At 36.8% G+C, this 17,159-nt stretch overlaps 1 pseudogene; it reads left to right on the plus strand.

Moving 5' to 3' along the window:
- Positions 1 to 3,871: 3,871 nt before the first annotated feature.
- Positions 3,872 to 16,351, plus strand: LOC119065163 (eukaryotic translation initiation factor 2 subunit 1-like; annotated as a pseudogene).
- Positions 16,352 to 17,159: the final 808 nt, after the last annotated feature.

Consider the following 17,159-nt stretch of genomic DNA (forward strand, 5'->3'; position numbering starts at 1 on the left):
TAGAGAGGACTGCTGGGATTATGTTTTCTGAACCATTACTGGTCTGCTGCTTTTGACCACTGGGCTGTTATTACCAGTTCAACTGCTGTAAAACTGTCATTGGAACAATGGGTCTTGACCACATTGCATCTTTACTTGGTGCAAATTTAGGTGTTAATTGACCTCAGTGATTTTCTTCATGGCACCAGACACAAAGCACTGCATTTCATTGTATATCATTGTTGGGATATGAAGTAAAAGCCTCCAATTATTCAATTTATAATTTCAGAAATCAAAGTCTTTTCTATAAGAATGGCTTTTTATTATACATATAGTTTTGAGCTTCAGAACTTTCAAAATAACTTGTAATGGTGGATGATGAGAATTTCTGTCTTTTGCAAATTAAGCTTTATTAACCTAAGACCAAACAGAAATAAAAACTCAAATATTAAAAGTTAAATATTGACTCAGATAATTACTAATAACTTACACATCCATGCAAATACAGACATACAAATCACAAATTCTAAGACATCCATGGATTTATTTGTCATGGACAGTAAATCACAACATTTAAAAAGATGCTGAAGATTTGCTGATCTCAAGAACACATATATTAGTGACACATATTCCTACTTAGCACATTGAATAAAAACATTGTATGAGTCTCTCAAGTTCAGTTTATGAATCTACAACTTTTGTATGACTGTACGCTTAGAAACTTTTTTGGATGAATTAGGCTTAAACTTTCTTAAATTAGTGAAAAACTCATACTGGCTTTGTTTTGTCTGTTTATTTTTTGTTAGAACATTATGTACATATTTTGATATGAAATAGAACTCTCAAGATATTTCAATCAGCAGAGTTCACTGTTGTTATGTTACAACTCAATATTGCTCAGGAAAATGTGTGATGTCTGCAATTTGCCTTCTAAAGCTCTCTCTAATGTCACAAGAGGCTCATTTCCCTCTCTGAGGGAGCTTCTCCCCTTTCACATCGGTATTCTGCCCAGGGAGGCCTACTCTGGAGTGCAGATGCTAGCCTATGCCTTAAATTTCAGGTGTCTGGCTTACATTATGTTGTTGATGACTGATAATAGCTCAATAAATATGAGTAAGTTACAAAGGAAATTCCCATTCTATCTGTATGTGGGACTAACTTTGATCTCACCTGAACTATAGTCATCTTAAAGTTTCAATTTTATTGGAATGTTTGTATGAGTTATCAATTAGAAAAATGTTGTTATATCTACTCATGACATTATTTCAAAGGAATACCCCATCTATAAATATGTACAGCCAACAAAGAAACATGGTCGATGAGTCTATTCTAATCAGGCAGTTTGTGTATTGCATTTTATTCCAGGAATAATAATAGTGAATGCCACCAGTATTCTGAGGGGCAGTTTTCAAGCAGAATTATAAAGTCTTTAACTTAACACTGCTGAGGAAGCAAGCATGGCTTGATATTAACATGTAAAAATTATTAGTCAACTATAATTCAAGAAATGATATATCTGTATGACTTTTAGAAATTAATAAAAAGCAAATATATTGAATACTATACGCCTAACTTTTAAAATATTTTTAACATTCTGAATTTTTAAGAAAATTATTTAGGCCCTGGCTGGTGTAGCTCAGTGGATTGAGTGCAGGCTGCAAACCGAAGTGTTGTGGGTTGGATTCCCAGTCAGGGCACATGCCTGGGTTGTGAGTCAGGTCCCTAGTGGGGGCCAAGTGAGAGGCAATCACACATTGATGTTTCTCCCTCCTTCTCCTCTCTCTAAAAATAAATAAGTAAATTAAAAATCTTTTTTAAAAAGTGTAAAACTTAAAAAAAGAAAATTATTTTAAATTACAGATTTCTATAGTACAGTGAATCATTTAATTGGAAGCTTTGATGCAATAGTTATTTGCATATTTCCCCTTTAAATTTTTCCTTATTTTATTATTGATGTCAGACTCTCTTAATTTATTTTTATTGACTTGCTTTTAAGTAAATTATGTTTTGAAGAAAATGCTGTAGTGGTGTCTATCACTTAAAACTACCAGTATTTATCCTTAATATTTATATAAAAAGTTTTTATTGCAGATGCTTTAATCCTTTTTTGCCATTTTCAGATTTGATAAGCAAAGCATCTATGTCTATATTAAGCACTCAATTAATGCCTCTAATATGCTTAACAATCAATATTTTCAAATTAAACTAGTAAGCTCCCTGCGGATCTGGTCCTCTACTGAAGTTAGCATTACTAACTTGCTAGACAAATCATAAATTTGGAGTCATTCTCAATGTTTCCCCTACATGCCACACATATCAAATCTATCACTAACCAACCCCAATATTTCATAAAGCAGTACACTCTCCTCCATCTCCACCGCCAGCCCTCTAGCCCAAATTACTCTTGCCTAAATGCAACAATCCTATTAAAACCTTTCCTGTCTCGTCCTGTCTTCTGTGTTGTTCTCTGTGACCAGGCCACGCTGGACTTCTCATGTCTGTGAAACTCACTGTACTTCTTTCTTCTTCCTATAATCATCTTGCTTTCTCCACTCCCACCCACTGATTCATCATCACTTGGTTTGTGATATGCATTCTTGAATTCCTAAATGAATTTAGTGATCAATGCCTCCTGGCACTTTTCTTTGTAGCAACATTCATAGTGACAATTCCATAATTGTATAAGGAAGTTCACTGATTAATTTGTGGTAAAGTCTGAACTATTATTTATTATTCCACTATTATATCCTAAGGACTTTCAGTAGTAGATTTAGTAACAATTTTTATACATAGATTGTAGAATGTACAGCACTCAATTCTGAATGCTAGAGCATAACATGAGAAAGGATTATGTACGGAAATCTAACTCAGCTTTTCCTAATTTTCCAGTATTATCTCTAATGGGAAGATGCTTCTCTGACTTGAAACTCTCAGTGGGCTCCTTATCTAAGCAATTCATTCAAGGCTGCCCACAAAGTTTCATATATGGATGTTATTTGTGCACATACTTAAAGGACCTCACTGGATAGTACCTTCCAAGAAAGCAAAGGCTATTTGTTACAGATCTTTTTGAGTTACCTCTCAGTGCAGTATTTAATACATAATATCTTTAAAATAATATATTTATATGCACATAAAGACATACAAGGAGTAACCCAAAAATGGAATCATTTTTTTGAAGCATGCATCCCTTATAGTACAGGTTCCCCTCTAGGTGAGAGTTCTAGGAACCGTCTGCATGATTGTGCCAACTGGTGGTGTTGTGAGAGGCTGCATTTGGCTCCAGTGAATTTTTTTGGAAGACTCTTTCAGTATGTTTGCCCATTTCATGATGGGTGATTTACGAGCACACCTACCCACACAGCGCTGAGTGTTCAGCAGTTTCTGAGCAAAAACATCACGACTCCCATGCCTCATCCTCCCTCTTCACCAGATCTTGCCCTGAGCAATTTTTTGTTTGTTTCCTTGGGTGAAAAAAGTCCGCAAAGGAAAATGTTTCATCAATGTGGAAGAGGTGAAATAAAAAATAGTATAAGCATTAAAAGGCATCAAAATCAACCAGTTTAAAACAGTTTTGAGCAGTGGACAAAATATCTCAATAGGTGAATTACATTAAATAGAGAGTACTTTGAAGGTGACTAAAGTTTAAACATGTAAGAACAAATACACAATTTTTATAAATACATTCTGTGTTTTGGGATCCCCCCTCATACACACACACACACACACACATACTGATTTACCATATACAAGTTTTAAAAACTTACTGGATCATTTCATATCTATCAGATTTCTTCCTTCAATTTCAAATTACCTGGAGAATATTTTGCACCACAGATGAATCAGGTGTACAGGCCTCCCTCTTTGCCCTGCAAACTTAGTCTCTTTGTGCATGCATGGAGATAGGTCACTGCGCTTCAGTGACATGAGAGGTTAGTGGACATTTTTATTCATTCCCCAAATGAATACCTTTTATGTTTTTCAAAAAGGAAATAATTTTAATAAGTGTTTATAAGTGTTTTTAAATATAAAATTAACTTCAACAGGGTTATTCCTTATAATAATTGTATGTAAAACAAGGTAGGTTGTGACAATAATGAGAAATAAGTAATAAATGTAGTTTAGAAGGGGGAAATTTGTATACTAGTAGTTTAGAAGTTAACATTAAATTGGCTTTCAGAATTCTGCTGTTGAGGGTTTCAGTAAGTCATTCATTTTTATAACTTCCAGTTTGAGCTGGATTCTTACATTAAAGCAAAACTCAAATCATTTTTATATCCTGTACCTCTAGAAAAAATCTACAATAAAAAAAAAAGAAAATGTGCTGCAAGGCCTTTATTTCTATGTCCAAACTTGTGTGGGAATTTCCTTGCTGAACATTTATAAATCAAGATAGATCTCTCCATATGATACTTAGTGACACTCTTCTAGCTGGTCTCTTCCCATTATTTTGTTATTTCTTTCTCCGAACTGAAGCCAGCAGAATTCTGTGTGTGTGTGTGTGTGTGTGTGTGTGTGTGTGTGTGTTAAAGCATGCTAAGACCAAGCAGAAATATCCTAACTGCTTGTTCGCAGACAATATCTGTTCTTAGGAGATAACACTGAACCAACTAACTGCTCGCTTATCATGATATACCACTTGCTCATCAATAATGCCTCCAGATACTACCCCAGAGTAATCATAAAACCAAAAATGTTAAGTTACAAATTTTGTCCAATGCCAACCAGTTCTCTAATTGCCAAAAGCCACCCTAAAATTGATCAGTCTCACTACTAAAGCCATATATAAATAAATATATATATATATGTATACACACATATAGATAGATAGATAGATGGCTTTATATATATATATATATGGCTTTATATAAATACATAAATATAAATATATATAGCTTTATAGATATATATTACCCTAAAGTACTCCTAAGACTATTCAAAGTGGAGTTCTAACTTATTGAACAAGTCTAATAAACTTAGCTTTGTTTGATAAACAAGTATTCTTGTTGTGCTTTTGGGAAGCCAAGCTTTGTTTGTAACATTTTTCTTATATTTCCTCTTTACATATGTCTCTAGTTTCAAATGCTTTACAGATGCAGTAATGTATCTTGCTTATTAGCAGAATCATCTTGACTAAGTTATGTCACATCTCTAAGCCTTTGTCTTGATGAGACTTTTAATAGGCTTGATGAAAATAGGATCCTCATAGAATTCTTCTGAGACTAAATAAGGAAATTAACAAAAAACATTAAGAGACACATTTTGGAGTGTATTGACAAATGTGTTACTCATAATAACTCCATAAATTATTATCTACATTTTATAGACGAAAAAATTGAGGCATGGAGAGGTAAAAGAGCTCTTTCAAGGTCACAGAAATTTTAACCAGCAGCACCAGCAATTAAACCCAAGGAGTCAGTTCAAAGCCTAAAGTCTTAGCAAGTCATGCTGGCTTGCCTGCTGGTTTAGTTCAATTCTGTCTTGATTATGTGCATAAGTTTCTCTATGTTCTCCCACTCTTAGTCACGTTATCCTAGATGCTGCCACAATCATTTTTGGTGTATAGAAAATGTCAAAAAAGGATTGTGAGTAGTGTGTAGTGTTAGCTTCCAGTGACTAGGGATCAGTTGAGGCTGCCCAGTCTCACTCCTTTCCCCCAGTCCTAGTTTTAACTATTTTTGGGAGGGGGAAATAACCCAGCAGGCTTGTCTTATCATAGTATTCCACTGACATTCATCCTAAAATTGGTTGTTTTTGTCCACAAAGATAGAAGCTTGTGGAGGGAAAATAGCTGTTTAGTTTCAATAGAAAAAAAAGAAAAAGAAAACACATGGAGAAAAACCAAGTTAATATTTGAAATTTGTCTTAAATATTCTAATAGTGATAATAACAGCAGGACCATTAGAGTTAGTAAGACTACTAGTTATAGCAATAATAGTAGCCATGGCAACATTCAGTAGTCCTATCACTCACCTATTAAATAAAATATATATTAACTAATTGCTAGGTTCATGGCATTTTGCTGTGTCTTGGGCTTCCATACTAATAATTCTTCATTGAAATATGAAATATGGAAACATTCCACACTTCAAAACTTCATTGAACTATGGAAATATTCCTACCCAATATTTCTGCATTGGCCCTTTCCTTTTTCCACGTTTCTTGTATTTCTAAGTTTCACCTATTACATTCGTGATAGAAGGCCAAATCATTCCCTTCAACCCTCCTTTTCTGTCTGTGTAGCAAAAGCAAATACTTATTATTTTAAAAGATTTTATTTATTTACTAGAGAGCGGAAAGGAGGGAGAAAGAGAAGGAGAGAAACACTGATTGGTTGCCTTTCCCACTCCCCCTACTGGAGACCTGGCCTGCAACTCTGGCATGTGCTCTGACCCAGAATTGAACTGGCAACATTTTTATTTGCAGGCCAGCACTCAACCCACTGAGCCACACCCACCAGGGTGCAAGCACTTTATTACTGAAGTATGTATTTCTTCCCAAGAATGGGTTAGAGACTCAAATGGGTAGAAAAGAAAATACCATCTTCTCCAAAATCTAATCCTTCTTTGTTGTCTAACTAAATAGATTGCATTGTCTTCCTTTCAGTTGCTCCTTTTATGTCCAATCACTGAGTTTATGACGAGTCTAGAATCTAAAATTGCCTTTCCTGCTGTCAGATGTCCTCTCTTCCAGAGCTGGCCTGTCTTGCACATCACCACATGCACCATGCTTCTTCCCTGTGCTTCTCTTACCTCCACTCTCACATAACAACACTGAAGACAGGGGTCCACTTTTACTGCATCATAAGCAAAATGTCAGTCTTCATAACTAAGGAATACTTTCCAGCATGGTCAGAAACATTAAATTGACTCAAAGAAATAACAATCTCCAGTGTTACTTGACGAAGTTGGAAAAGCAGAGCCTTATTTCTTCACTTTCATATGCTGAAACTGTTAAGAGAAATCTGTTCACTTAATCTCTCAATTGTTTCATCTGCTAGAATACTTGAATTTTATTAGAATTTCATGATAATTAAGTGATGAATCATGACAAGGTGTGTTATACTTTAAAAGGGCGGTTTCTTAAATGGCTAGCATGGTTTGTGTGTTTTTACACATATTACCTCATTTCACTATTACAAGAATGTCATTATGTAAGTGTCATTACTTTATTAAACCACTTTTCCAGAAGAACATTTTTTAAAAGTGAAATGAAAGTGAGGATCTGGACATTTGAAGTCAAGTGTTACTGATTGCAAATCCCAAACACTTCCCAGTTTCTCTTTTTCTTGCCTTCTTGTTAATACAGTTCTTCCTTCTGACATACATGATCCATCTCATTTTTTCTATGAGCTACTGCAAGCAGAAAACAGGCCCACCAAGCATATCCTTTATTTCACAAACATACTCCTTTTGTTCTGCTTTGAATCTAGATAGATATATGACCAGGTGAAAATATTGCCTCTGTATATCCTACTGTTTTGTGTTAAAGAAGAAAAACACTGTTACATGGATGGTTACTGTATTAAGCACTACATTGCTGAGTGTCTCTTGGTAGGCTTGTCACATGGTTCCTAAAAGCCACACAGTTTCACTTGACCACAGGACACTTTGAACATCTGTTTTTGTACAACTTATGTCTTTCAAAAAAAGTGCAAAGTGCATCATATTTTTATGCCACCTTGAGAAGCCCATGACTCATTTGTTAAAGAAAAAACTATCCACGACTTTGGTTAAATAACGGTAGGATAGACTTTATTCAGGACCATCATGGAAAGTGTAGGGACCGCTGCAATGAAGTTTTGTAGTCGTAGAAGGATATTGGATTCAACTTTGAGTACTACAAGAAAAAGTGGGGATTTGTAGCCAAGATGCAAGGTTAGACACAGAGGATAAAAAATTACTAAGAGGAAACCTCGGGGATGAAGAGAGATTCTGACTAAACCAACTGTCCAGTATTCTTGCTAAAGGTCGGCCGGGGTAATCACACATCATGTGGGGGATGACCGAGGAGGAGAAACCCCATTAGACAGCGGGGAGGATCAGATATTGGGGATATGGAATCATGTTCAAACCAATTTAGGAGGCTTCTTGTTATAATGAAACAGTGCAGAGACAGAGAGGGAAGATGGCGATAGAGTAGGATGGAGCGGATTCCACTTCCCCGTGCACATGGGAGAAAATCCTGGCCAATCTATGGAGGAACAGTGCACATAGCCAATATTTCCCCAACATATATGAAAATAAGAGACCAGAAATTGTAATGGACACTGAAAAACCAGACGATAAGGAGGCGGCTGCAGTATAGTAGGGTCTCAAGGACCAGAGCAAAGACAAGAGCAGCAGTGGCCTCGGCCAGCACCCAGCAGCCTCTGCCGGCAACAAACATTCCAGTGCATGGTGTGTCTGCAACGGACTCTTCGAGAGCCCCAGCGCCCAGCAGGTCTACGGCAGACTCTTTGGGAGCCTTGGGTCTGCTGCAGGGTCCTTGAGAGAGAGCTGGGTCATCGATTCCCTCCCTCTCCATCTAAGCAAGGCTGGGCAGCACCAGGAAGAGACCTTTCTGCTTGAGTTTACAGAGAGAGTAAGGACAAAGGGCCGTGTTCAACTGCAGACTCTGACATCACCAGCCCAGGAGAATTGAGAGCAGCATTGTCAGGCTCTGACTCCAATAGTCATGATAATCACCGGTCTGGCTGGAGTATTAAGCTGAGAGGCAGGCTTTCTGGAGAAATTTTTTTGGAAAGTAAACTGGGATTCTTCTGCAACAGCCCCTTGGCCTGCTCCCCACTAGCCTGTCAGCAATCCAGAGGATGGGCAGAAGCCCTTGAGTTTTCCCATAGAACTGGGATGTTCCGTGCCAGATCCCATGTGACCCAGACAGCCTGGCTGGCACTTGTGCATGCCCACACCACAGCCCACAGCGAGGACCCCTGGGGAAACTGCTCTGAAAAGAATCTAGACCCCCTTCCTGGGGCACTGGAGAGATGCCCCAGGTTAGCTCTTGCTAGAGCACTAGCAGAAAGACCACACAAATCACCCCTCAGCCTGCTGCAACCAGAAAAACCGGTTTGGCCAGTTTGAAACCAAAAAGAGACGTGTTTTTTTAAGTAATCTTGTATTTTTAAATTTTATTGTTGTTTTGTCTTTCAATACTTTTTCCTCTCCTTTCTTCTTTCCTGTTTTATTCCTTCTTCCTTTCTTTCCAAACTTATTGCTTTTTCCTCCCTTCTGCCTTTTTGTTTTGTTATGTTTTGTTTTTCTCTTTTACCCACAAGTGACACAAACAACTTGGAACTGTGAAAAGACCAGAGTTGGAACCAAAGAGGGGGCACCCCAACAGTAGAGACAGAGAGACAGATTTCACCTTGCTATAGAAGAGAAGCCACAAGTTGCTGCATATTTGTATTATTATTATTAATATTTTCATTATTCTCACTTCTTTTATATTTTAATAGTATCTTTGTATCCCTCCTTTTCCTGTATAGGCTTCTTTGCCTTGGCTGGTTATATTGTATCATTTGACAGGTTTTCCCTGTTCTCTCCTCCATAGTGTATTGCTAATTTTCTACACTTCATGACACTAGTTTTCATTTGGCACACTACCCTAAGTTCTATACCTCCTATTCATGTTATCCAGATAACATAGAGTCTTTCATATCATTGTAGCTCTAATATTATTGTACATAATAGCTGTTCAATACAACTGTAAATACTTCACAACACATCTCTCGGATCTTAGTCTACTTTACAGTTTCCTGAATTCTATTACTGGAGTGATTAACTCTATTTGTTTACACACTACACCTATTTACTATCCTTTACTCTTACCTTACCTCAGAATCTGACTGCATGCCCACCTCACTTCTTTCTAGATCCAACTCACAAGCCTTCCTTCCCCAACAAGAGACTTATCTTTTGTCCATCGTTTCTTGAAAGTGCCAAGATGGGTTGAACATTATGATTAACACTATATATAGCCTAAAGATCTTTTATTTCTTCTCTACTGGCTGTGACTGTAAATATCATAAAATACTCTCCTGCTGTCATAAACCATTTTGCCTCCCCCTCCGACTGATCAAACACACACAAAAGGAGTAGGTAGAAGTGGAGAACATCAAGATACCTGAAGGAGTATACACCACTGAATTTCACAGGTATTCTGCCACAGAAGTTCACACCATAAACCCAGGGAGTCAGAACAGATCAATCTAAGAAGCTGAGGCTAACAAGAAGTGTCAAACAAACAATGGGGAGACAAAGAAACAATCCCTAAATGAAAGGAAAGGAGGAGCCCTCAGAAAGAATGTTAGATGAAATAGAGGCAAGTGAACTATCAGATATTGAATTCAAAGCACTGGTTATCAGGAAGTTCAAAGAGCTCACAATGAGCTACCAGAAACTACAGGGGAGTTACAATGATCTCACCGCAAACTATATCAACATGAAAAAGGAAATAGAAACTATCACAAAGGCCAAGAGGAAATGAAGAATACAATTTCTGAACTGAAGAACACAGTAGAAGAAATCAAAAGCAGGATTGATGAAGCAGAAGATCAGATCAGTGAGTTAGAGGACAAAGGAGAAAAAACTCCCAAAAAGAGCAAGAAAAGGAAAATAGACTCAGAAAGAATGAAGAGGGATTCAGAGAAATGCAAGACAATGTGAAAAGCAATAATATCTGAATAAGAGGACTACCAGAAAAAGGAGAAGAACAAGGGATAAAAAAACTATTTGAAAAAGAAATGATGAAAAACTTCCCTAATTTGATGAGAGAAAAAGTCACACAAATCCAGGAATCATAGAGAGTCCCAATCAAGAGGAACCCAAAGAGGCCCACTTTAAGACACATTGTCATTAAAATGGCAAAATTCCAAGACAAAGAGAGAACCTTAAAGGCAGCAAGGGAGAAAAATGAAGTAACATACAAGGAAACCCCAATTAGGTTAGCTACTGGCTTCTCAATGGAAACACTCCAAGCAAGAAGAGAATGGCAAGAAATATTCCAAGTAATGAGAACCAGAGGCCTGCAACCAAGGCTACTTTACCCAGCAAGGCTCTCAATCAAGATAGAAGGCCAAATGAAGAGCTTCCAAGACAAAAGAAGTCTAAAAGAATATGCCTCCACCAAACCAGCTCTACAAGAAATACTAAAAGGACTGTTTTAAGGGAAGGAAGGAAAAGAGTAAGACGGAGAGGAACACAGGTACAAAAATGGCAATGAATAAGTACCTATCAATAATAACATTAAATGTAAATGGATTAAGTGCTCCAATCAAAAGCCATAGAATAGCTGAATGGATAAGAAAGGATGAATCACACATATGCTGCCTACAAGAGACCCGACTCAGGACAAAAGACCTACACAGTCTAAAACTTAAGGGCTGGAAACAAATCTTCCAAGCAAATGGACAAGAAAAAAAAGCTGGGGTCGCAATTCTCATATCAGACAAAATAGACTTCAAAAAAAAGGGCCATAAAGAGAGACCCAGAAGGTCATTTCATAATACTCAAGGGAAGAATCCACCAAGAAGACATTAACATCATAAATATATATGCACCAGACATAGTAGCACCCAGATATATAAAGAAAATCTTAGAGGACTTCAAGAAAGATATTGACAGCAACACAATTATAGTAGGAGATTTTAACACCCCACTGTCAAAAATTGACAGATATTCCAAACAAAATATCAACAAAGATATTGTGGCATTAAACAACACCCTAGATGAAATGGACTTAACTGATATATATGAGCCCTTCATCCCAAAGAAGCTAAATACACATTCTTTTCAAATGTACATGGAACATTTTCAAAGATAGACCACATGATAGGACACAAAATGAGCCTCAACAAATTCAAGAAAATTGAAATTATACCAAGCATGATCTTTGACCACAAGGGACTGAAACTGGAAACCCACCCCTCAAAAAAAAAACCCAAACACTCAAAATTATGGAGATTTCATGGCATTCTATTAAACAACAGATGGGTCAAGAATGAAATTAGGGAAAAAATAAAAAAGTTTCTGGAAACAAATGAAAATGAACTCACAACAACCCCAAATTTTGGGACACAGTGAAGGCAGTCCTGAGAGGTAAGTTCATAACAATATAGTCCTATCTAAAAAAGATAGAAACATTTCAAACAAACAACCTAACCCTACGCCTACAAGAACTCAAGGAACAACAACAAAAACAGCCAAAAGCAAGTAGAAGGAAGGAAATAACCAAGATCAGAGCAGAACTAAATGACATAGAGACTAAAAGCACAATTCTAAGGATCAATAAATCCAGGAGTTGGTTCTTTGAAAAGATAAACAAAATAGACAAGCCTTTAAGTAGGCTCATCAAGAAAAGAAGGGAACGGACACAAATAAACACAATCAGAAATGAAAGAGGAGAGATTACAACTGATACCACAGAAATAGAAGGGATTGTAAGAAATTATTATGAAGAACTGTATGCCAAGAAATTTGAAAATCTAGGTGAAATGGACAAATTTCTAGAAAAATATTATCTTCCAAAGCTCAATGAAGAAGAAGCAGGAAGCCTGAACAGACCAATAACAGCAGATAAAATTGATGCAGTAATCAAAAAACTCTCATCACACAAAAGCCCCGGACCAGATGGTTTCACAGGTGAATTCTACAAAGCTTTTAAGGAAGAGCTAACCTATGTTCTTCACAGACTATTCCAAAAAATCCAAAATGATGGGAGGTTCTCAAACTCTTTTTATGAAGCCAGCATCATCCTAATTCCAAAATCAGGTAGAGACACAACAAAGAAAGAAAACTTCAGGCCAATATTGCTGATGATCATAGATGCTAAAATCATCAACAAAATATTGGCAAATTGCATCCAACAATACATTAAAGAGATCATACACTGTGACCAAGTGGCATTCATACCAGGGATGCAAGGATGGTTCAATATTCACAAATCAGTAAATGTAATACCTCACATAAACAAAAGCAAAGACAAAAATTACATGATCATATCAATAGATGCAGAAAGAGCTTTTGATAAGGTACAACACCTGTTTATGACAAAAACACTCAGCAAAGTGGGAATAGAGGGAGCCTTCCTAAGCATAATGAAGGTCATATATGAAAGACCTACAGCCAACATCATACTCAATGGGCAAAAACTAAAAGCTTTTCCATTAAGATCAGGAACAAGACAAGGTTTTTCACTTTCACCACTTCTATTCAACATGGTATTGGAAGTCCTAGCCACAGCAATCAAACAGGAAAAGGATATGAAAGGCATCCAAATAGGAAAGGAGGAAACAAAACTGTCATTGTTTGCAGATGACATGATAGTGTACATGGAAAATCCTATAGACTCCTCCCCAAAAACTGCTCAACCTAATAAATGAATTTGGCAAAACAGGAGATACCAAGTCAATATACAGAAATCAGAGGCATTTTTGTATATCAACAATGAAACAGCAGAAGCAGAAATCGAGAAAAAAATCATTAGATAGAGCAAAAAGAAAAATAAAGTACCCAGGAATAAACCTAACCAAGGAGGTAAAACACCTGTATGGAGAAAACTATACAACACTGGAGAAAGAAATCAAGGAAGACACAAACAAATGGAAACATATACCATGCTCATGGATTGGAAGAATTAACGTCATCAAAATGTCCATACTACCCAAAGCAATTTACAGATTCAATGCAATACCTATTAAAGTACCAATGGCATATTTAACAGACATAAAACAAACACTTCAAAAATTTATATGGAACCATAAATGACCCCGAATAGCAGCTGCCATTTTGAGAAAGAAGAACAAAGTAGGAGGGAATCAATATCAAACTGTATTACAACCTATCAATATCAACCTAATATCAAACTGTATTACAAGGCCACTGTAATCAAAACAGCCTGGCACTGACAGAAAAATAGGCGCATAGACCTATGGAACAGAACAGAGAGCCCCCAAATAAACCCAACTCTCTATAGTCAATTAATATTCGACAAAGGGGACAGTAACATAAAATGGAGTAAAAATAGCCTCTTCCACAAATGGTGTTGGGAAAACTAGAGAGCTACATGCAAAAAAAAAATGAAACTTGTGCATCAACTTACACCATACACCAAAACAAATTCAATGTGGATAAAAGACTTAAACATAAGCCTTGACACCATTAAAATCTCAGAGGATAACACTGGCAGGAAAATCTCAGTTATTTCTTGCAGCAACATTTTTACTGATATGTCCCCTAGGGCAAGGGACATAAAGGAAAGAATAAACAAATGGGATCTCATCAAAATAAAAAGCTTCTGCATGACTAAATAAAACAGTATTAAGATAAAAAGAGAACCAACTGTTTGGGAAAACCTGTTTGCCAATGATACCTCAGACAAAGATTTAATCTCCAAAATATACAAAGAACTCATATGACTCCACTCTAAGAAGACAAACGACCCAATTAAAAAATGGGAAAAGGACTTGAACAGATACTTCTCCAAGGAGGACATACAGAAGATCCAGAGACACATGAAAAGATGCTCAATATCGCTAGCTATCAGAGAGATGCAAATTAAAACCACAATGAGATATCACTTTACGCTGGTCAGAATGGCCATCATAAACAAAGCAACAAACAACAAATGTTGGAGAGGTTGTGGGGAAAAGGGGACCCTAGTTCACTGTTGGTGTGATTGCAGACTGGTACAACCATTATGGAAAACAGTATGGAATTTTCTAAGAAAACTAAAAATGAATATGCCTTTTGACCCAGCAATTCCACTGATAGGAGTATATCCTAAGAACCCTGAAACACCAATCCAAAAGAACCTATGCACTCCAATGATCAAAGCAGCACAATTTACAATAGCCAAGGTTTGGAAGCAACCTAGGTGCCCATCAGTAAATGAATGGATCCCCAAATTATGCTACATTTGCACAATGGAATTCTATGCCGCAGAGAGAAAGAAGGAGCTACTATTCTTTGCAACAGCATGGATGGAACTGGAAAGCATTATGCTGAGTGAAATAAGTCAGGTGGTGAAAGACAAATAATCTTTAACAAGAAGCTAAACAACAAAACAAATAAGGAAACAAAATATAACCAAAGACACTGAAATAGAGAACAGGCTGACAGGGACCAGAAGGGAGAGGGAGAGAATTTCAGGGGAAAAGGGGAAGGATTCACAGGAATAAGTATAAAGGACACATGGACAGCAACTAAGGGAGGTGGAAATGGGAGGGAGGTGGGGAGCACTTGGGGTGGGCTGGAATGGGAGTAAATGACAGAAAACTGTACTTGAACAATAATTAAATTTTAAAAATGCTTAAAAAAAAGAAATAATGCTGAGACAAACCCAGACACTCCCATACCAGGGTCTTGTTGAGACAACAGTTCAATTGTGAAAAGTAGCTTCATCAAGAAGGGAATGTTTGACACATTTTAAAAGTAACAGTTTCTTTGTATCGATTTTATCAACACAAATTTCCTGAGGTGGAAGGTGCAGTAATGGTGAGTGTAAATGGGGCTTATGTCAGCCTGCTAGAATTCAACACCACTGAAGGCACAATAATTTTTAGTGAATTGTGCAGAAGATATATTCCTTCTATAAACAAGCTCATCTGAATTGACAGGAATGAATGTGTGGTTATCATTAAAGTGGACAAAGTAAAAGGATACATTGATCTCTCGAAAAGAAGAATTTCTCCATAGAAAGCAATCAAATGTGAAGAAAAATTCACCAAATCCAAAAGTGTTCCCAGAACTCTTCATCATGTTGCTAAGGTGTTATAATACACTGGGGACAAGCCTCTGGCAAGCCTGTTCCAGAGGACTGCTTGAGTCTTTGATAAGTACAAGAGCCAGATGTGATTTTTACAATGCATTTAAGCATTCAGCCTTAACCCATCTATTTTGGATAGTTTAGATTTGAATAAACACAAATGAGAAGTACTCATTAACATCATTAATAGGCATTTGACCCCACAAGCTGTCAAAAATTTGAGAAGATATTGAAGTGGTTTGTTATGGTTATGAAAATATGAATGCCATAAAAAAAAGCCCCGAGAGCAGAAATAAATTGTTCCTTAGAAACCATACCCATCGAGATTAATCTAATAGCGTCTCCTCAGTCTGTGATGACTGTGCAGCCCTGGAGAGGAGAGGGCCTCTCTTTTCTCAGTCAAACTACTGCTGTTATAAGAGAAAAGACTGAAGAAAAGAAGGGTGTCTTCAAGGTTCAAAAGGTCACAGATACAAATGAAACTGAACTGGCAAGGCAGCTGGAGAGGCTTTTGAGAGGAAAAGCAGCAGTGGATGGAGGTGGCCAGAGGGGAGCAATGAAAGCCAAAGCCAAAGATTGTCTTTGTGGGATACAGGGTCCTATTTAAGGAACACAAAACAGCTATAATCCCAACTATAAAACTTAGACTTAAATGTTTTCCAGTATTGAAAACTTTTAAGATAAATAGCTTTTATTTCTAAGTATTTAAATATTCTAACAGCCCTAAACATAAAATACCCTCCTAGAATATCAGCTGTTTTTACCCAATGGCTCAACGCATTGATCATGTTTTAAAGGAGTGGACTAGTTTGACTAGAGACAAATGTTTAAACTAAGGAAAGTAATAAAATTGGGATTTCCATTTCTGATTTCTCCAGATTGACATCTGTGTCTAGCTCAATGCCTCCTTGTAATTTACCAGGGGCACCCAAAGCAAATAGTCCCCACCTTTCTGTATAAATATATCAAGCAAACATCAAATAAATTTCTGAGATTTTTTTTAAAGTTACAGTCTCTTTTACTAAGGAAAAATGGTACCTCTTCCCACGGTGAGCCATCCATTTCCAGGATGTTGATCTGTCCTCACTGACATCTGACCCAGGCTGAAGGAATCAGATTCTTCTTCCAAGAATTAGAAATAGTGACCTGGGAAGCATTAGAGCAAGTAGTGATACTCAAAGTATCTCAGGCAGAGGAGGTCTGCCAAACATTTGTTATTAGTACCCAATGAGGTAAGCATGAACATTAAAGAAGCATTTAGGAATATCTATGGTAATTTGACAAACTAAATTCATATCTGTTAAACCCAATAACTAAAAATGGGTTTGTATTAAAAAAGACAATTAAGCCTTTTGTGATTGTTCTTATCAAAATCAAAACTATATTTCTGAATTGAATAATCCTCACTTATTAAC

This window comes from Artibeus jamaicensis, unplaced genomic scaffold, assembly GCF_021234435.1.
Source record: "Artibeus jamaicensis isolate MK-2021 breed Jamaican fruit bat unplaced genomic scaffold, CSHL_Jam_final contig_452, whole genome shotgun sequence".
Taxonomy (NCBI): domain Eukaryota; kingdom Metazoa; phylum Chordata; class Mammalia; order Chiroptera; family Phyllostomidae; genus Artibeus; species Artibeus jamaicensis.